We start from the raw sequence: 21,141 nt of genomic DNA, 5'->3' as shown, positions 1-21,141 counted from the left end.
TTGTCTCCAGCAGTGAATTCACATATTTTAACTCTCTTATCATACATGCCTTTGTTTGGCTTGCGCCTTGGCCAGATTTTCCTTGGCTATTTTTTTTTTTTTACCCTTTGTAGCTGTTCTCTCTGCTTGACCATATGATCTGGCAGAGAAGTGTCCAAGGATCCCTCTTTTTCCCCATCTTCACAGATCATATCCAACAAACCTCTGGTTTGATATTCATACAACAACTCAATTGGAGAGAAGCCCATAGACACCTGTGGAGCCTCTGTGATAGAGAATAAAAGCAGGTCTAACATAAGGTTACAGTCTTTTGGGTTCCCTTGTATAGTTGTTTGTAACATGCCTTTTAATGTCTGATTTAAACTGTTCTACCATCCCATCTGTTTGGGAATGATAGACCTCCATTTGTAGGTGGCTTATTTGCATTGTTTTACAAAACCTCATAGAACCCTGGACATTAAGTTTGTTCCTTGGTCTGTCACCATTTCCTTTGGTATTTCCACTCTGCCTACCCACTTCATTAACTCAGGTGCAAGACCCAAGATGATTCTTTCTCCCTACCCGTGCCATTCCTCACAACCCCTAACCAATGACTGACATAGCCAGTCTTTCAGGAGGAAGAAGTAAGGCTTTCTCAGCCTCTCCAAATGCTTTGGCCAGCTTTAAGGCTTCTTCAGCATTTTGGGGCTCATGCCTTTGGACCCATAGTTGGGTGCCCTCAACAAAATCCCCAATAAACTACTCCAGCAGCACTGTATCAATGACCTCAGCCAGTGTATGGGACTCTGGTTTAAGCCAGGTTTGGACCAGATCTATTAAGGATTGCAACAACACTAGGTCTTCTTTCTTCCATATTCTTCCTAGCTCTAAACTGTAAGTGGTGTGTCTCTGTTGACACCTCCATTCTGTATAAAATGGCTTGTTTCAGTTTTTTATAATCCCGCTTCCACACGAGGCATAGCTCTGTAGGCCAGCTGGGCCCAACTAGTTAACAAAAGCCCCACCTGATATGCCCAGTGTTCCGGGGCCTACCCTGTAGCTAAAGCCAGTCTCTCAAAGCCTTCTAAATAAGCTTCTGGATCATCATCCCAATCCATTATGGCATTCTAACTCCCTCTGCAGGTCCAATTCTTGCCCCTTGTCTCTGTTCCAGTTTCTCATTTTGAGTCTGTTGCTGGCCAAACAGGGCACCCTGGGCTGCTTGTTCTTCCACCCTGGCCCATAAAAACTCATCCATCTCTCTCTGGCCTTGCAACAGTTGTACAAACAAGTCCTATACTTGTAGGCTTGTGGTTCCATGGGCTGAGCCTTGCTCCTCTGGTTCCATAGCGCTTTTCTAAATAGTACATCACTTATTGTCTCTTAATTAGCAAAGGCAGGGGAGCTTGTTATCTGCTCAGTCAATTCCCAGCCAGTTCATCAAAGAATGTCACAGAGTCAGCATTGCCCTAAGGGCAAGGCTTGTTGAGCTTGGTGTCCTGTTCTTATTAGAAACCCTCCACCAGGTTAAAGGAATATTTTTCCTTATTCTGCAAAGGGAGAATGTTTACAGTCCTCAGCCTGCCTCAACCGCCACAACTTAAATGAAATTATCAATAGGAGGAAATGTCTAATGACAGTCACTGTTCTCCTCTGAGGTATGATCATCACCTCTATGGCTAGGGTTGAGCCAATATAGCTATTCTAGTATGTAGTATAGGGTGTTAGGGGTCAAGTTTGGAAGCTACTCCATCCCTACACTCCCACCTCATACCTCCAGATGTTTAAGAGTCTTAGTCACAGCTGCACTTCAGCATCATTTTTGTAAGCACCATCCTTTATCCCAGGCATACCTAACAGGCCATTTGCCATTAGTATAGGAAAAAGTGAGTAGATGGGTTGCTCCTCACCCATCTGCTGCTGAATATGCTTCCTTCTCAGCTCACCCTTGGATCTGGTTTCTGGGAAGGTTTTGAAGTTGCCACCTGTTCCTGGAAGCCAATCAGCAGCTGTTGTTGTCACACAGCTGGGGAAGCTCCCTTTATCTAAAAAGGAGAAGGGCTTCACATCAGCCTTGGTTTGCCTTATCTGAGAGGCATTAGAGGGATTGCTGCTCCATCCCTGCCTGGACTTCTAGTTTGAGCCAGCAGTTTCTCCTAATGCCAGGTCCCAGCTCTGCTGTTCATCCCTGTACCACTGGGAACTAGCAGAGACACTATCCCAGCTCTAGCTCATGTGCTGAGACTGGGTTTTCAGTAAGTGTCAGGGCCCCAGCCACCCAGGGCAAGGTGGCAAGTGAGGGATTCTCCCTGCCTCTCTTTCTGGATCTGCCACAAGTGGATGGTGTCTTTTCTGTTTGTGGGTTGTTGTAAGTTACCTAATCCTGAGGGGAGTGGACTGAGAGGGCTGAGCCCTGCGGACAAGAGAGAGAGAAAGACAGAGAAAACGAGGGGATTCTCAGATGCTTACCCTGGCTGGGCCAAACTAGAGACTGCCTTGTGATGAGCAGGGTAAAGAAAGGCACCCAAATTGTCACTCCAGCTATTTGAGACCTGATTTTCCTTATTTTGCCAGACTAAAATCCAGGTGTGGCAGGTGATGAGGGGAACCCCTCAGTATGCTGGAGTGGGAAGCAGGCTAAGGAGGGCACCAGGAGGTGAGAGATTTCTCTATCCAACCATCCTGCTACAACATGCAGGATGTTCATGCATACCACTACACATGGATAAAGATTTTAAATGGTGTGTAAGCACCAGAAAAGGTAGCTATGTGGCTGGATAACCATTTGGGCATGTAAATAGAAATAGGAGTCTGTCCTCACTATTTATTAAAGATCCTTTTGTATGACAGTATTGGGCTGCTATGTTAGTCTGGCCATGGATGGTTGCAGAAATGGAACAAGTCATTGTATAGTAAGACCAGAGTTCCTATAAGATAAGTAGTCCTCTCCAGAGCCAAAGAAATGACAACAGATATGTCCAAACTCATCACAGTTTACACTTCTTGATTTATCAGGTCATTTTCAGATGCATGTTGGTACACAGTGGCCACATCTGCAAAAGAAGTGATTGCATAGTTGTTACTGTGCTGTCTTTTAGTGCTTGCATACTCAATTACTAAATGACTGCATAGTAGCTCGTTACTACTGTACAGTAGCTTCATTTGTAGTTCATGCCCTGTGACACTACTGTGGAGTAGTAACAAACTAATGCACAATAAGTGGCTTGTGTAGACACAGTCAGTCATTCTGATAATTAATAACTGTCACTTCATTATTAGAACAACCAGCGGTGGATGTCACTAATGTGAGGAGTTTTGAAGTCCCAGAAAGTGATAACAATTAGCAAAGATGTGACAGTAAAGTAGGTGGGTGCCAGGTTATCCTTTGCCATAGTGTACATGGAGATAACTCCCTTGGAGTTATTGAGTATTGCTCTTCCTTATCCAGAGCTGAATTTTACCCTTGAAATAGGACTGGTAAAGTGTTGGGGGGGAGAACCAAGTTAAAACTATGATGAATGAGAGAAAATTAATCCCAATGTGTGACTTATGGGTGCTTGTGGGGAATACTGCTATCCTTGCTGCAGCTTTTTTTATGCATACAGGGTGGTGAGATCCCTGGGGCTTTTACCTTGTTTTATTTATTACAGTTCTCTGGTTACAAATTCAGTTCTTTCACTTCTTCTGTCTGATATCTCTTATTGTTTCACTGGCCTTGAAATGAGAACTGTGGACATCTAGATAAATGAATTGAAAGGCTGTTTTGTTTTGCTATTATGTGCTGTCACCCTCCATTGAAATGCTATTGTATTACTCCCTCCAGAAATTCTCCTTGCTGTATCCCAATATAAATCCCTATCCCTGCTTGCAGCTATGGTCCTACAAACACACTGCTGAGCTTAAGTATCATGTAGGAACACAGATGTTCAAAGACAGATATATATACTCAGACAAATGTCCTAACCATCAATATGCAGGGCATCTGAGGTGGGTGAATGTCCATCAGTTGTCCTCCTGGTACTCTCCCATTTTACTTTGATAAGGGCTGTTCAACTTTTCAGCCCTTGGGGGCCCTGCAACCCAGGGGCAGCCACATAGATGGGTCTGCCCTAAGATCCAGGAAACTACAGGCCAATCAATTTGACCTCAATCCCTGGAAAGATCTTGGAAAAAAATAATCAAAGAAACCATCAACAACAGCTTAATATAAGACAACATTCTGAGAAATAGCCAACATCGCTTTGTTGTGGGTAGGTCATGCCTGACCAACCTCATTTCCTTCTATGACCAGATGACACATCACCTGGGCAAACGAGAGGAGTTTGATGCCATACATGTAGATTTCAAAAATGCCTTTGACTTAGTCTCCCATGATATCCTCATGGTAAAACTGGGGAACTGTGGCCTTGGCAACCTTATGGTCTTATGGCTGGGGAACTGGCTCCATGGTCTGACCCAGAATGATAGCCAATAGAACCGAGTCAACATGGAGCATGTTGACCAGGGTTGTCCCCTAGGACTTAGTACTCAGACCAGAGCTCTATAATATATTCATAAATTAACTGGATTTGGGCGGAAGCTGACTGGATAAATTTGCAGATGACACCAAATTTTGGGGAAGTGTGGTCATGCTAGAGGATAGGCTGGCAATTGAGGCCAACCTGAACAGACTCTCAAGGTGGGTGGATCAAAAACTGATGATATCCAACATGGAGAAATGCAAGGTGCTCCACCTTGGGAGAAAAAGCCACATCATATTTATAGGTTTGGCAGTGCTACACTCACTAGCACCATGGCCAAGAGACTTGGGGGTCATGATTAACTACAAAAGGTTAACCACACAGGGCTGCACACTAGACAGCTACTTCTCCCCCCTGCTGCTCCTGTTCAGGCACCAAAACTACCACTGCACTGGATGTCACATTACTGCTGCCCCACACACCTCTCCCTAACCCCCTCACTGCTGCACAACACAAATGTTATTTCTTCCTTCCCATGCAGCATTGTGCAACCTTGTGGACACCTCCCCACCCCTGCACTGGGTGGCCCTGTACTGTTCCCCATGTGGACATGACCTCTCCACCCACATAGACCCAACCCACTCCTCCCATGTACATGGCCCAGATTCACCCTCAAATCCCCATGCTGCACCACACTGCCCCACCCCCTGGGACAAGGGCAGGAATCAGTATTCGGAAGAGGGAGGCAGGGACCAGAGACTCCACTTGCTATTGCAGTGAAAGCAGTAGAGGAGGTAGTATGGGTAAAAGCCCCAGGAGCTACAACTTAACCTCATGGGACCAGTAGGCCCCAAGTTGGACAGCTCTGACTTAAATAGCTATTGAGACAAACTGAAGGAATGTGAGGAAAGCTTCCTAGCATGTTATCAGGACACTCCCAAGAGATTAGATACCTGGAATAGAATTCTCCTATCCTTTGTGCACTTAAATGACAGTTTTTCAGCCACATATGTGTCATTTCTTGTACTTGGGTACAGGTTACAATTTTTTATTACAAATTCAGTATGGAAACAGTCTTGTAGCTGTAGACTGAGCATGTGCATGTGGCCTCTGCAGGTAAGGAGTTACATGTATGCCCTTGAAAAGCAGCGTTAGGATGGGGGCCTTTTTGTCTTTTAGCCCAAATAATTGAATAGGTAGGGCACTTGTGCAGGAAACCTGGGTTCTAGAGTCTGCTTCCCAAAGGGGGATTCAGTCTGTCTCTTTCCAATTTCCCAGCACCAAACACTAACAATTGCACCACACTATTAGCCAAACCAGAGGCATTACAAAATAGCTAGGCACCCAGATGCCTAGGACAGTGATGTCTTTGGGCTGCCACCATCATGACTGTGTAAGTGCAACAGCAAATATTTTTCTGCTCTTCCTCTTTAACTTGACAGCTGAAGCAGCTACCTCAGTCACTCCAGCCTAGTTAAGCTACTTATCCAGTCCCTTCTCAGTGCTCCTTTTAAAGCTGAGCCACTTCATCTTGCATGTCATAGCCACTGGATGAGATGGATAGAGTCTAGTGCAGTTGAAGAGTTTCTGTGCCTCTGGGAACAATGGTCCAGATTGAACCAATGATCTGTTTCCTTTTTGATACTAACAGATGCCTCTTGCTGAGGCATTTAACCTGCACCTTGCTTTTTATCTCCTGGCCCCACATCTCTTTTTAGTCATTGAGGTCCTTCTCATCTCCCATTACAGAGAGTGCTGGAGAAAGTTGTGGACTGGGCCTAACCTGTTTCATGGTATATGAGAGTTTAGCTACATCCAAAAAAATAAAGCACAGTCTCTCATTTTAATATGAACTGTTTAATTTCCTTTATTTCTCACCTCCCATGACTGATGGAATAAGGAAGGGAAATAAACACAGTCCTGAGAGATGAAGAAGATTATCAGGTCTGCGGTTCAGCAAAATAACTTTTCTGCACAGTTATTATGTCCATCTTAGACACCCAACATCTTGGATATATTTAGCTGCCTCTCTCTTTGGGAACCTGCACGTTCTTGGTTGCTTGCCCCATTCTTCTCCGCATGGGTCCCAAGCAAACAGTAATCCTGTGCCACCCTGTATTTTCTACTAATATCAAAATGTGGGGTTAACTTTCCTTGGTTAATCTTCATCCACTCTTGTTTCTTTCTCCTTTAGGTTCCTGGAAAGGTAACAGACACCCCCAGGTATCAAACTCACCAACTCAGAGGTCTTCTTCATCACCTCTCTTCAGCTTCCCAGCTAAGTCTCTCTCCAAGACTTTTCTGTTCCTTTCTCTCTGCCTTCTCTCTCTTGTAGTTGCACCATATTTCTTCTGAGTTTCTTCTTTTTTCAGGAACTAATTCCAGGCTCTGTTCCTTTAAATCCTTCTGGCCATCTCCTGCATCTCTCGCAGCCGGCACTCTACCCTTGCTCTCTCTGCCACACAGCTTTTTGTTTTTGTTTTGATCCAGGTCCCCCTCTCCTCCACCTGGGTATCCCTGCCCCTTTCTCTCCTTGGGCTCATTGCCAAGGTAAATTCTCTGTTTCCCTCTTCTCCCCCAGAGTTCTGTGATAGGGAAAACTTGTTGCCCTATCACATGGTAATTAGAGGTAAGAAGTCAGAGATGCTGAGGGACTGTGCTAGCCACTTAAATAATGTGCCTACAAAAAAGGGATGGTTCTCCTCTTCTGGGGCAAATATCTATTAATCTCAATTTTTTTCCTAGCTGCACTTTCATGACTTAAACACACTCATGAATCCATGTGTTCCTTCCCTCGGTGGAGGGGAGGGACTCCCCCTTAGCTCCCCCAAAAACACTGAGGCACTGGCTGGCCTTTCTGTGCATGCGTGCAGTTTAAAAAGGGCCCAGCAATGGCATAGGCCTCAGTAGAGTCCCGGCTCCAGTGTGAGACGTGCGTGTAAGCCTGCTGCGCCCCTGTGAGCCTAGGGACCCCAGCAGCAACCCCAGAATCCCCAATGAGCCCCGACCTGCCTGCAGGTAAGCAGGGGCCCATGAAGGGAGGGACCTAGTCAGCTGGGAGTGGGCTAAGTGGGTCGAGGAGGGTCACGCCCCCCACCCCCGGCTCCTACTTCACCTAGCCCCCCAGGGAGCCACGTGACTGGAGCCTTGCAAACAGGCTGTGCAAACAGGTACGCTCCTGGGCCCGGCACATGAGTTAGTATGGAAGGGCCCAAGGCCCTGTCTGTGAGCCCTCCAAAGTAGAAAGTCCCAGCCATAGCCAGCCCACCAGTGGCATGACACAGATGGGCACACGTTGCACCCCGAGGTTCCCCTCGGGGTCTGCAGCTCCCCTCTGGCACCTCAGAGACAGCCACCCAGGTGGAGCCCATGGTTCTGAGCACCACAGAGATGGAGCCCTTGGCACTCAGCTGCGGGGGCTGCCTGTCACTTTTTCAGGCTCTGGGGCCTGGGAGCATGGCCACCTCCCCTTGTGGGGTCTTCTCCCTACTGGGGTCTCCGGCGTACAAGCTGGAGGAGTTCCAGGCTGCAGTCTGGAGACTAAACTGGCAGCTTCAAGAATGGTGTCTTGAGGCAGGCTTTGGTTTCCTCAACCATGACCTGCACATCACAATGAGAGACATGCTTGGATGGGATGGGCTCCACTTTTCCCCTAAAGATAAGCGTGTGTTTTCTTCTAGGTTGGTGGACCTCCTCCGGCAGGCTTTAAACTAGGCTCATTGGGGGAAGGGGAAGATGAGGGTGGAGGAATCATTGGACTGCCAGACCAAACAACGCCCACAAGTACAGCCCAGCCTAGACCAATGAGCGAAATGTATACAGAGGTAAGCGACAGGGGCCAGGGCAATGCTGTGATTAGGGGGCCAGTACACACATCCACAGGAGACCTCAAATGCCTCTACACAAATGCCTGTAGTATGGGAAACAAGGAGGAGGAACTCACCCTCCTGCTAGACACCAACCCGGACATAGTGGGGATTACGGAAACATGGTGGGACTCAATGCATGACTGGGCGGTGAATGTCAAGGGCTATAGGCTGTACAGGAAGGACAGGATAGGAAGGAAAGGTGGGGGCGTGGAACTCTACATTAAGGAGGAATACCCATCCTCATCAATTAACAAAGAATCAGAGGAAGGGGACACAAGTGCTTTGGGTTAGAACACAAGGCAGTCAAGGGGAAAGACTTAACGGTGGGGGTTTACTACAGACCTCCCAACCAAGGAAGGGGAAGAGCTCGACTAGGAATTCTTAGGTCAGCTCACAGAGGTAGTGAAGTCTAAGGATGTGGTAGTTATGGGGGACCTGAACTTCCTGGACATCTGCTGGGAAGAGCAGGCAGCCAGATCTGACCGCTCACATAGGTTCTTAGCCAGAATGCAGGACCTCCATCTAACCCAGGAGGGGAGATGCCTTGTTGGACTTGGTGCTGGCCACGGGAGATGACCTGGTAAGGGGGCTGCACCACCTGGGCGACAGTGATCATTGCCTGCTGGAATTCATCATCCAGTGCAAGGTGGAAAAGGCCTACAGCAAGGCAGCAGCCCTAGATTTCAGGAGGGCAAACTTCAATGAGCTAAGGAGAATAGTCAGGGAAGCACTGAGATCTCAGAGGGGGGGAGCCAGGTGTTCAAGGAGAGTAGTCACTCCTCAAGGAGACAATCCTCTGAGCCCAAAGGGAGGTAATCCCAATGAGGATTAAAGGGAGCAGGAGGGCACACAAGCCCCCATGGCTCACCAAAAGCATCCGGGAATGTCTCCTACCTAAAAGAGAGGCGTACACCCAGTAGAAAGGAGGGGACATCACCAGGGATGACTATACTGAAGTTGCTCGGGGATATAGGGGCATAGTTAGGAAGGCCAAGGCAGAGATGGAATTAGGACTAGCTTCCCAGATTAAGGACAATAAGAAGTCCTTCTTTAAATACATAGGGGGTAAAAAGAAGGTTCTGGGTAAAGCGGGACTCCTGCAGGACACGTTAGGAAATTTGGTTGTCACACCAGACGACAAAGCCAACATGTTTAATGATTTCTTTGCCTCCATCTTCCTAAGCAGGGACCGGAACAGTCACTCCCCCACTGGGCCCCCCACAGGCCCTGGGGGAGGCACACCTGGGCCAAGGGTTAGTGAGGAACTAGTTAGGGAGCTTCTGGAGGGACTGGATGTATTCAAGTCAGCCAGTCCAGACGATCTCCACCCTCGAGTACTAAAGGAATTGGCTGAGGTCATTGCAGGACCCCTGGCATGGCTTTATGAGCACTCGTGGTGCTCTGGTGTGGTGCCAGAGGACTGGAAGAGGGCCAATGTGGTTCCCATCTTCAAAAAGGGTAAGAAGGAGGACCCGGGAAACTATAGGCCAGTTAGTCTTACCTCGATCCTTGGCAAGCTGTTTGAGAAAATTATTCTGACACACATCCACGAGCGGCCAGCAGGGGATTTCATGCTTAGGGGCAATCAATACGGGTTCATCAGTGGCAGGTCCTGTGAGACCAACCTGGTGGCCTTCTATGACCAGATCACCATTAGATGCAGGGGTAGCAGTGGACATAGTCTTCCTGGACTTTTGGAAGGCCTTCGACACTGTCTCTCACCCTGTTCTCATTAAGAAACTGGGGGACTGCGGTGTCGACACCCATACAGTCAATAGGGTCACCAACTGGCTGGAGAGCCGCACCCAGAGTGTGGTGGTGGACAGGTCTTTTTCAACCTGGAGGGACGTGGGCAGTGGAGTTCTGCAGGGGTCGGTCCTCAGGCCCGCACTGTTCAACATCTTCATCAGTGACTTGGACGTGGGGGTAAAAAGCACCCTGTTCAAATTTGCTGATGACACTAAGATGTGGGGGGTTGTGGGCACACTAGAAGGGAGGAATAGGCTGCAGTTGGACCTACACAGGCTACAGGGGTGGGCGGATGAGAATAGGATGGGATTCAACACTGACAAGTGCAAGGTGATGCACCTGGGGACGAACAACCAGCACCATACCTACAGGTTGTGGAACTCCCTTTTTGTCAGTACAGAGGCGGAAAAGGATTTTGGAGTCATCATTGACTTGAAGATGAACATGGGCCGGCAGTGTGGGGATGCAGTCAGGAAGGCCAACCGTACCTTGTCATACATCCACAGATGCATCTCAAACAGGTCCAAAGAGGTGATACTCCCCTTCTATGTGGCACTGGTCAGGCCACAGCTGGAGTACTGCATCCAGTTCTGGGTGCCGTAGTTCAAGAGGGATATAGACAACATGGAGAGGGTCCAGAGGAGGGCCACTCGCATGATCAGGGGGCAGCAGGGCAGGCCCTATGAGGAGAGGCTATGGGACCTGAACCAGGAGAGAAGGCTGAGGGGGGATCTAGTGGCCTGTTACAAACTAGTCAGGGGGGATCAGCAGGCACTAGGGAAGTCCCTGTTCCCCCAAGCACTGCCAGGAGTGACCAGGAATAACGGTCACAAGCTGGCAGAGGGTAGATTTAGGCTAGATATCAGGAGGTGCTTCTTCACGGTCAGGGTGGCTAGGATCTGGAACCAACTTCCAAGAGAAGTGGTGCTGGCTCCTACCCTGGGGGTCTTTAAGAGGAGGTTAGATGAATACCTTGCTGGGGTCATTTGACCCCTGTAATCTTTCCTGCCATGGCACGGGGTCAGACTAGATGATCTACTCAGGTCCCTTCCAACTCTAGAAACTATGAAACTATGACTGTGCACCATCAGGGACTGTGAGCAGGAGATAGAGGAGCCTGGCAGTAGGAGTCTTCCCCAGGAGGCAGAGGGTAGACCATGGTCTCCCTCCAGGACAAGGGATGACTCGGGGAACCTCCCTTACTGTCCAGCCCAGGGCTTGGACCAAGGTGGCAAGGGGCCCCAAGGCCTGCCACACCAAGGCCTCTGCCCCACTACAGCTTTGCAACAGGTATGAACCTCTTGCAGCCCCAGCAGAGCCTGCTGAGTTGCCAGCTCCTGCAGGCAACACATGACATTGTAGCTACTACCCCGGCTCTCCCTAAGACCAAACGCCAAGTGTTTGTCATGGGAGACTCAATTCTGAGGGGGACTGAGGGGGTAATCTGTTGCCCCAATCCCTTAGTGCAGGAAGTTTTCTGGTTCCCAGGAGCCTGCATCTGAGACATTTGTGGAGCAGATCCCTAAGCTCCTCTAGCCCACTGACCACTATCTCATGCTCCTCATCTATGTGGGCACCAATGACACAACCCTGAGTGCTCCTAGCTGGGTCATGAGGTGCTACAGGGATTTGGGTGTGGGGCTAAAGGGTCTGGGGGCACAGGTGGTGTTTTCTTCAATCCTCCCAGTCTCGGGCTATGAGCTGAAGAGGGAGAGGAAGACCCAGGTAGTCAACCAAAGACTGTGGTGCAGGTGTCATCAGGAAGGCTTTGGCTTCCATGACCACAATCCACTCTTTGGTGAGAGAGGCAGTGAGCTGCTGGGATGGGACGGCCTCCACATCTCTCTGTTGGGGAGGAGGCTCTTCTCAGCCAGACTGGCTGACCTGCTCCACCGGGCTTTAAGCTAAGCCTGCTGGGGGTGGAGGGACTACTGCCACTACTGGCCCACTGAGTGGCCCTTGCAAAGCCAGCAGGCCAAGGCACATAAGGGGTCCTGCCCCAGCCCTGGAACAAAATGTAGGCAGGGCAAGGGCCCCCAAGGGGATACTTGTGTGTCTGTACACAAATGCCAGGAGCCTGAGGAATAAACAGGAGGAACTTGTTCTCCTGCTAAATGCAAATAACTACGATGTCATTGGGATAACAGAGACCTGGTGGGACTCCACCTATGACTGGACTATGGGTATAGACGGCTACACCCTGTACAGGAGGGATTGAGTGGACAAAAGGGGTAGGGGCGTAGCTCTCTATGTCAAGGAAAGCTATGCGTCCATGCAAGCTGACATTGGCACCCATGGTGGATGACTTGAGACCCTCTAGGTTGAAATCCTTGGGGAACACGGCACAGGGGGATACTATGGTGGTGGTCTACTACAAATCACCTACCCAGAGTCAAGACCTTGACCAGGGGTTCACCAGGGAATTGGCTGAGGCCACACACTCCCAGTGTATGGTGGTCATGGGAGACTTTAACTACCCAGACATCTCATGGCCAAATCCGAGTGGTCAGAAAACTTTCTCTCACGTGTGGATGACCTCTATCTGATGCAGGAAGTCTATGGGCCAACAAGAGGTAAAGCAGTGCTAGACCGTTTACTGGCAACTGGGGATGACCTAATCAGTGACTTAATGATTGAAAGGGAAGCTGGGTGACAGTGAGCAATCCTGGATGCACAAGCAAAGTCCATCCTGTCTCGGAGGAAAGGCAGAAAAAGGGCACAGCATCCCCCTTGGCTCTCCAGGGAACTGGCAGACTTCCAGCATCTTAAAAGGAATACCTACAAAGGATGGAGGACTGGAATCACCACCAAGGAGGAATACTCTGCTCTGGTCCAGACCTGCAGAGAGCAAACCAGGAAAGCCAAGGCTGCGATGGAACTCCAGCTAGCTACAAATATCAAGGAAAATGAAAAGTCCTCTTTTGGATATGTGGGGAGCCGGAGGAAAAGCAAGGGCAACATTGGACCCCTGCTAAACTAGATGGGGCAACTGGCAACTGACACCCAGGAAAAAGCGAAATTGCTAAATGGGTACTTTGCATCGAAGCTGACCTTGTGAAGGAACGCATTGACAGGCTGGATACCTTCAAGTCAGCTGGTCCTGATCGGTTACACCCAAGGGTACTCGGGGAGCTGGCAAGCATAGTAGCTCAGCCTCTGGCATGTATCTTGGAGAGCTCTTGGTGCTCTGGTGAAGTGCCCAATGATTGGATGAGGGCTAGTTTTGTCCTATTTTCAAGAAAGGGAGGAAAGTAGATCTGGAAAACTACAGGCCCATCAGCCTGACCTCTATCCTGGGGAAGGTCTTGGAAAAAATTATCAAAGAGGCCATCCTTAACAGACTAGCTAAAGGCAATATCCTGAGGGATTCCCAGCATGGGTTTGTTGTGGGTAGGTCTTGCTTGACCAGTCTAATTTCCTTTTATGACCAGGTGACCTATCACCTGGACAAGGGGGAAGAGATTGATGTTGTACATCTTGGCTTTAAAAAAAGCCTTCGATCTGGTATCCCACGATCACCTCTTGGCTAACTGTGGCCTCAACCTCACCACAATCCACTGGCTGGGGAACTGGCTCTGCAGTAGGACCTAGAGGGTGGTGGTCAATGGGAGCCAATTGTCTCAGTGTCCTGTGACCAGTGGGGTCCTTCAGGGCTCTGTCCTAGGGCCTATACTATTTAACATCTTCATCAATGATGTGGACATTGGTGTCAGAAGTGGACTGGCCAAGTTTGCTGATGATGCCAAACTCTGGGGTAAAGCATCCACACCTGAGGACAGAAGCGTCATCCAGGCAGATCTTGACAGGCTCATGAAATGGGTGGATGAGAACCTGATGGTGCTCAACACCGAAAAATGCAAGGTTCTCTACCTTGGGAGGAAAAACATGCAGCATGCTTATAGGCTTGGTAGTGCTACGCTGGTTAGCACTACAGAAGAAAGGGACTTGGGGGTCATGGTTGACCACAAGATGAATGTGAGCCTTCAGTATGATGCTGCAGCTAGTAAAGTGAGCAAAACACTGGCTTGCATCCATAGATGCTTCTCAAACAAATCCCAGGACATCATTCTCCCATTGTTCTCAGTCTTGGTGAGGCCACAACTGGAGTACTGTGTCCAGTTTTGGGCTGCAGAATTCAAAAAGGATGTGGAGAACCTTGAAAGGCTGCAGGGGAGAGCCATGTGCATGATCAGAGGTCAGGAAAACAGACCTTATGATGAAAGCCTGAGATCCATGGGGCTATTCAGCCTGGAAAAGCACAGGCTCAGGGGTGACCTGGTGGCCACCTATAAGTTTATCAGGGGTGCTCATCAGGATCTGTGGGAACATCTGTTCACCAGAGAATCCCAAGGGATGAGAAGATCGAACGGGCACAAACTCTGCAGTGACCAATTCAGGCTGGACATGAGAGAGAACTTCTACACTGTCAGAGCCCCCAAGGTTTGGAATAGCCTGCCACTGTAGGCGGTTCAAGCACTCACTTTGAATGCCTTCAAGACACATTTGGATGCTTATCTTGCTGGGGTCCTATGATCCCTGCTGTACATGCTCGGTGGTTAGAGCACTGGTCTTGTAAGCCTGGGGTTTTGAGTTCAAACCTCACTGGAGCCTTGCTTTCTTCATTTGAAGCTGAACTTGATTTTTCTCATGGTAAGAGTCACCAAAATTTGGAATGGGCTTCCAAGGGCATTGGTGCTCTACCCTCCCTTGAGGCTCTTTAAGAGAAGGCTGGATAGGCATCTGGCTGGGGTCATCTGACCCCAGCACTCTTTCCTACATAGGCAGTGGGTCAGACTAGATGATAGCTGAGGTCCCTTCATAGATGCTAGGTGCTAGGGTCGGAAGGGACCTCAATAGATCATCGAGTCCGACCCCCTGCATAAGCAGGAAAGAGTGCCGGGCCTACATTACCCCAGCTAGATACACATCCAACCTTCTCTTGAATACCCCCAGGGTAGGGGAGAGCACCACCTCCCTTGGGAGCCCGTTCCAGACCTTGGCCACTCGAACTGTGAAAAAGTTCCTCCTAATATCTAATCTAAATCTGCTCTCCTCCAGCTTGTGGCCATTATTTCTTGTAACCCCCAGGGGCGCCTTGGTGAATAAATACTCACCAATTCCCTTCTGTGCCTCCCTGACGAACTTATAGGCAGCCACCAGGTCGCCTCTCAACCTTCTCTTGCGGAGGCTGAAAAGGTCCAGTTCCTCTAATCTCTCCTCATAGGGCTTGGCCTGCAGGCCCTTAACCATACGAGTGGCCCTTCTCTGGACCCTCTCCAGGTTATCCGCATCTTTCTTGAAGTGCGGCGCCCAGAACTGCACGCAGTACTCCAGCTGCGGTCTGACCAGCGCCCGATAGAGGGGAAGCATCACCTCCTTGGACCTATTTGTCATGCATCTGCTGATGCACGATAAAGTGCCATTGGCTTTTCTGATGGTTTCGTCACACTGCCGACTCATGTTCATCTTGGAGTCTACTAGGACTCCAAGATCCCTTTCCACTTCCGTGCCACCCAGCAGGTCATTTCCTAGGCTGTAGGTGTGCTGGACATTTTTCCTCCCTAGATGCAGCACTTTGCATTTCTCCTTGTTGAACTGCATTCTGTTGTTTTCTGCCCACTTGTCTAACCTGTCCAGGTCTGCTTGCAGCTGTTCCCTGCCCTCCGGCGTGTCCACTTCGCCCCATAGCTTAGTGTCATCTGCAAACTTGGACAGAGTACATTTCACCCCCTCGTCCAAGTCGCTGATGAAGACATTAAAGAGTATCGGTCCAAGCACCGAGCCCTGCGGGACCCCACTGCCCACACTCTTCCAGGTCGAAACCGACCCATCCACCACAACTCTCTGGGTGCGACCCTCCAGCCAATTCTCCACCCACCGGACCGTGCAGTCATCCAAGTCACAGCCCCTTAACTTGTTCACCAGTATGGGGTGGGATACCGTGTCAAAGGCCTTCCTGAAGTCCAAGTATACGACATCCACCCCTCCTCCTGCGTCGAGGCATTTTGTGACCTGGTCATAAAAAGAGACTAGATTGGTCAGGCACGATCTACCTGCCACGAACCCGTGCTGGTTTCCCCTCAGCATAATTTGTCCTGCCGGGCTCTCACAAATGTGAGCCTTGATAATTTTCTCAAAGATTTTGCCAAGGATGGAGGTGAGACTGACTGGCCTATAGTTACCCGGGTCCTCCTTCCTCCCCTTCTTGAAAATGGGAACCACATTGGCCCTTTTCCAGTCCTCCGGGACTTGACCCGTGCGCCACGAGCGTTCAAATATTCCCGCCAGTGGCTCTGCAATGATGTCGGCCAGTGCCTTCAGTACCCTCGGATGGAGCTCATCCGGGCCTGCCGACTTAAAGGCATCCAGTTCCTCCAAGTGACCCTGCACCACCTCAGGGTCCACGCATGGAAGTCTGGTGCCTTGCTGCTGCCTCCCTACACTCCCAGTGAGAGACTTGTCATGCCTCTCACTTAGGAACACTGAGGCGAAGAACTCGTTGAGGAGTTCAGCCTTGTCCCCTCTGTCCGTCACCAATTGTTTCTGACCCTAAAGTCTATGAAATTGTCCTCGGTCACAATCTGCACATAACTGCTACGAATGTTACTTGTGTGGATGGAAAACTTCCATTTAGGTGCACAAAGCAAACGTCACAAAGGGAGAGCAAGCCCAAGGCCCCCAAAGCATAATATAATTGTATGCCTGGGATCCAGGCTGTCCTTTAGTGATCGCTAATATGTCATTTTAGTCAAGGGAAAGAGCCCAAGAAGGAGTGGACACATCCTGCAGATCAATACATGGCTGCAGAGATGGTGTCACCAGCAGGGCTTTGGCTTTTTTGACTATGGGATGTAGTTCCAATAAGAAGGATTTCTAGGAAGAGATGGGATCCACCAGAGGAAAAGAAGGAAGAGCATCTTTGCAAATAGGCTTGCTAACCTTGCTAACTCCTTGGTGAGAAGCGCTTTAAACTTTGGTTTCCATCCCCCAGCAAACCTTGCCCTGAGTTAAATGGGGAAGTGGGTGACTGGGAGGAAGTGCAAGCAAGAGCAAGCAACAGGGGAACTATTCTCATACTTCCTCAAAGTAGGGCAATCGGCTAGTTACCTCATGTGCTTTTATACAATTGCATGGAGCCTGGAAAACTAGCAGGAATAATTGGAAATCCTTCCACAGACATGAAACTATGGTGTGATTGGAATAACATAGACCTGGAGAGAGAGCTCACATGACCGGAGCACTGTCATGGATGGGTATAAACTGTTTAGGAAGGACAGGTAGGGAGAAGGGGAGGGTGAATTGCTTTTTATGTAAGAGAGCCATATGATTGTTCAGAGCTCCAGTATGAAACTAGAGAGGCCTCTTGAAAGTCTTTGGATTAGGGTCGGAGGGGAGAACAACAGGGGTGACGTCATGTTTGGTGTCTTCTGTAGCCCAGCAGACTAGGAGGATGTGGTGGATGAGGCTTTCTTCAAACAGCTAGTGGAAAGTTCCTGATCACAGATCCTGGTTCTCGTGAGGGATTTCAATCAACCTGACATATGCTGGGAGGGCAATACAGAAGCACAAGGCAATCCCAGGAGTTTCTGGAGAATGTTGGGGTCAAATTTCTGTTGCAAGTACTGAAGAAGCCAACTAAGGGCCCTGCTCCTCTTGACTGCAGTTCACAAAGAGGGAAGAATTGGTGGGGAATTTAGTAGTGGATGGCAACTTGGGCAGCAGCAATCACAAGATGATTGAGTTCAGGATTGTGAGGAAAGGAAGGATGGACAGCAGCAGAGTATGGACCCTGGACTACAGAAAAGTAGACTTTGACTCACTCAGGGAACCTATGGACAGGATCCCCTGGGAGGCCAGTCTGAGTGGGAGAGAAGTTCAGGGGAGTTGTCTGTACTTCAAAGAAACCTCACTAAGGGTGCAGGAACAAGCCATCCTGATGTGCAAGAAGATAAGCAAGTATCACATAAGACCAGCTTGGCTTTGCAGGGAACTCTTCACTAAGTTAAAACACAAAAGGGAAGCTTATAAGAAGTGGAAACTTGCACAAACTAGGGACCATTATAAGAGTATTGCTCGGGCATACAAGGATAAAATCAGGAAGGCCAAAGCACAACTGGAGTTGGAGTTGCAACTAGCAAGGGATGTGAAGGGTAACAAGAAGGGTTTCTACAAGTATGTTAGCTACAAAAGGAGGATCAGGGAAAGTGTGGGTCCTTTACTAGATAGGGGATGCAACCTAGTGACAGAGGATGCAGAAAAAGCTGAAGTACTCAATGCCTTTTTCTTTTCAGTCTTCATAGGCAAGGTCAGCTCCCAAACTACTGCACCTTGGCAGCACAATCTGGGGAGAAGTTGAGCAGCCAACAGTGGTGAAAGAATAGGTTAGGGATTATTTAGAAAAGCTAGACATGTACAAGTCGATGGTGCCAGATGGGATGTGCCCAAGGGTACTGAGGGAGTTGGCTTATGTTATTGCAAAGTCATAATCTTTGAAAACATGTTCAATCAGGCGAAGTCCTGGATGACTGGAAAAGGGTAAATCTAGTGCCCATATTTAAGAAAGGGAAGGAGGAGGATCCAGGGACCTGAACTGGGCAGGCACTTTTGCCTTGGGGAGCCATGGACAGGAACAGTCAACATAGATGCACCAAGGGCAAGTAATTCCTGACTAACCTGATTGCCTTCTATGGTGAGATGACTGGCTCTCTGGATGTTGGGAGACCAGTGGATGTGGTACACCTTGATTTTAGCAATGCTTTTGATCCCGTCTCCCACAACATGCTAGCAAGCAAGCTAAGGAAGTACAGGTTGGCTGAATGGACTGTAAACTGGACAGAAAACTGGCTGGATCATTGGGCTCAGAGGGTACTGGTCAATGGCCTAATATCTAGTTGGCAGCCAGTATCAAGTGAAGTGCCCCAGGGGTTAGCCCAGGGGTTGGTTTTGTTCAATATTTTCATCAGTGACCTGAAAGATGGTATAGCGTGCACCCTCAGCAAGTTTGCATATGACACCAAGCTGAGGGGGAGCAATAGATATGCTGGAGGGTAGGACTTGGATTCAGACAGACCTAGAGAAATTGGAGGATTGGAGCAAAAGAATCTCATGAGGTTCAGTAAGGAGAAGTGCAGAGTCCTGCATTTAGGACAGAATAATCCCATGCACAGTACAGGCTGCAGACTGACTGGCTAAGCAGAAGCTCTGCAGAAAAGGACCTGTAGCTTACAGTGTACAATAAGCTGAATGAGCCCAGAATGAGTCCTTGTTGTGAAGAAAGCTAACAGCATACTGAGCTGATTAGTAGGATTGTTGCCTGGAGATTGTAGGAAGTGATTCTTCCCCTGTATTCAGCACTAGTGAGGCCACATCTGAAGTAGCGTGTCCAGTTTTGAGCCTCCCACTATAGAAAGGATGTGGACAAATTGAAGAGTGTCCAGTAGAGGGCAATGAAAATGGCTAAGGGGCTGGGGCACGTGACTTCTGATGAGAGGCTGAGGGAACTGAGCATATTTAATCTGGAGAAGACTGAGTGGGGATTTAATAGCATCTTCAACTACCTGAAGGGTAGTTCCAAAAAGGATAGAGCTAGACTGTTCTCAGTGGTGACAGGTAGCAGAATAAGGAGCAATGGTCTCAGCAAGGGAAGTTTAGGTTCAATATCAGGAAAAAAACCTCATCAGGAAGGTAGTAAAATAGTGGAACAGGTTACCCATCCTTGGAGGTTTTTAAGATACAGCTTTGGCTGGGATAATCTTGTTGGGGGTGGTTCTGCTTTGAGCAAGGTGTTGGATTAGATAATATCCTGAAGTCCCTTCCAATCCTAATTTTCTATTATTCTATCATTCTAATACAAAGTCTTACAGTGAGAACAGGAGAAAGAAAATGTCATTCTCCAGAACATCTGAGAGATGGAGGTACATCTATCCAGAACATCTGGAAGATGAAGGAATTTCCTAGTTGCTGAAAATATTTCACCTGCACATCCCCATTGAAAATATGATCTGATATTCCCTCAAACCTTTCATAATGAATAGTTTCAGTGGGCTTTATAGCCTGTGTATACCAGCAACAGGGAACAAATGCCCACCTCCCACATGCAGGTAACTCCTTGCAATACCACTTAACTAGGTATTCCATGTTTATAGCTTAAATTTATCACTCTAGAGCAGGATGAACAACTCAAACTTTATTGAGGGTCACTTGCAAGCTATGCTTTCCAATGGAGTAACATCAGTCATATTTGTTCTGATCAGATGCGAGTCCACAGTATGTCTGCAAGTGGGAAATTGGACTGCACATACATGTACCTGTATGGATTAACACATTCCCAAGAGTGAGGACACAGGGCTTGATGTTTTGTAATTTAAGATTTAATAAATAATTGTGGTGAGTCACTGGGATTGCCCTGTTAGGCTGAGTATGGCTTATGGACCGTGTGCTGTGAATCCCTGTTCTTGTCAGCACTCCCTCAAAGCCAAGCCTGATGGTTATCATCCTTGATGGGTCCTCAGGTGACTGAGGATATGCACATTCTTCAGCAATGGGGACATGTTGTACAGGGGAGAATCCCTGTTCTACAGCTATTACAACAGGTGGAAATACAAAGTATCAAAATATAGATTCATCACTATAAGAGAGATTCTCTAAAACTCTAAGAATCACCCATCACATTATAAACATAAGCACTTGCATCCCAGTTACTCTCAGTCCTGGACCCTGGACTGCTGCATTACTCCCAACTTCATAACACAAGAAAAAGGCTGCACAGCAGGCTTAGAAGAATTATTTTCCTCTGTCTCATGGACCAGGGGTGCATGCAAGCTCAACAGTTGAACAGAAGTGCTTCTGCTGATCTCAACTCCAGTGTCACAGAGACAGGCTGAGGCTGAGCTGGGTGGAGGAAAATGGCTGTACTTTTCTAAGCTCTGTCCATAAAATAAGTTTCATTCACTTGTGATGCCACCTGATAGAGACTGTATATGGTTTAAATAAGATCATGCATTGTCTCTATTCCATTACTTTCTTCTCAGGGAGGGGTCTGAGCATCCCCACAAGGCTTTTCAGGGGGCCTTGGGCTTGCTCTC

This window comes from Crocodylus siamensis, chromosome 9, assembly GCF_052110815.1.
Source record: "Crocodylus siamensis isolate JL-2025a chromosome 9, ASM5211081v1, whole genome shotgun sequence".
Lineage (NCBI taxonomy): Eukaryota > Metazoa > Chordata > Crocodylia > Crocodylidae > Crocodylus > Crocodylus siamensis.
This window is presented reverse-complemented; position numbering follows the sequence as displayed.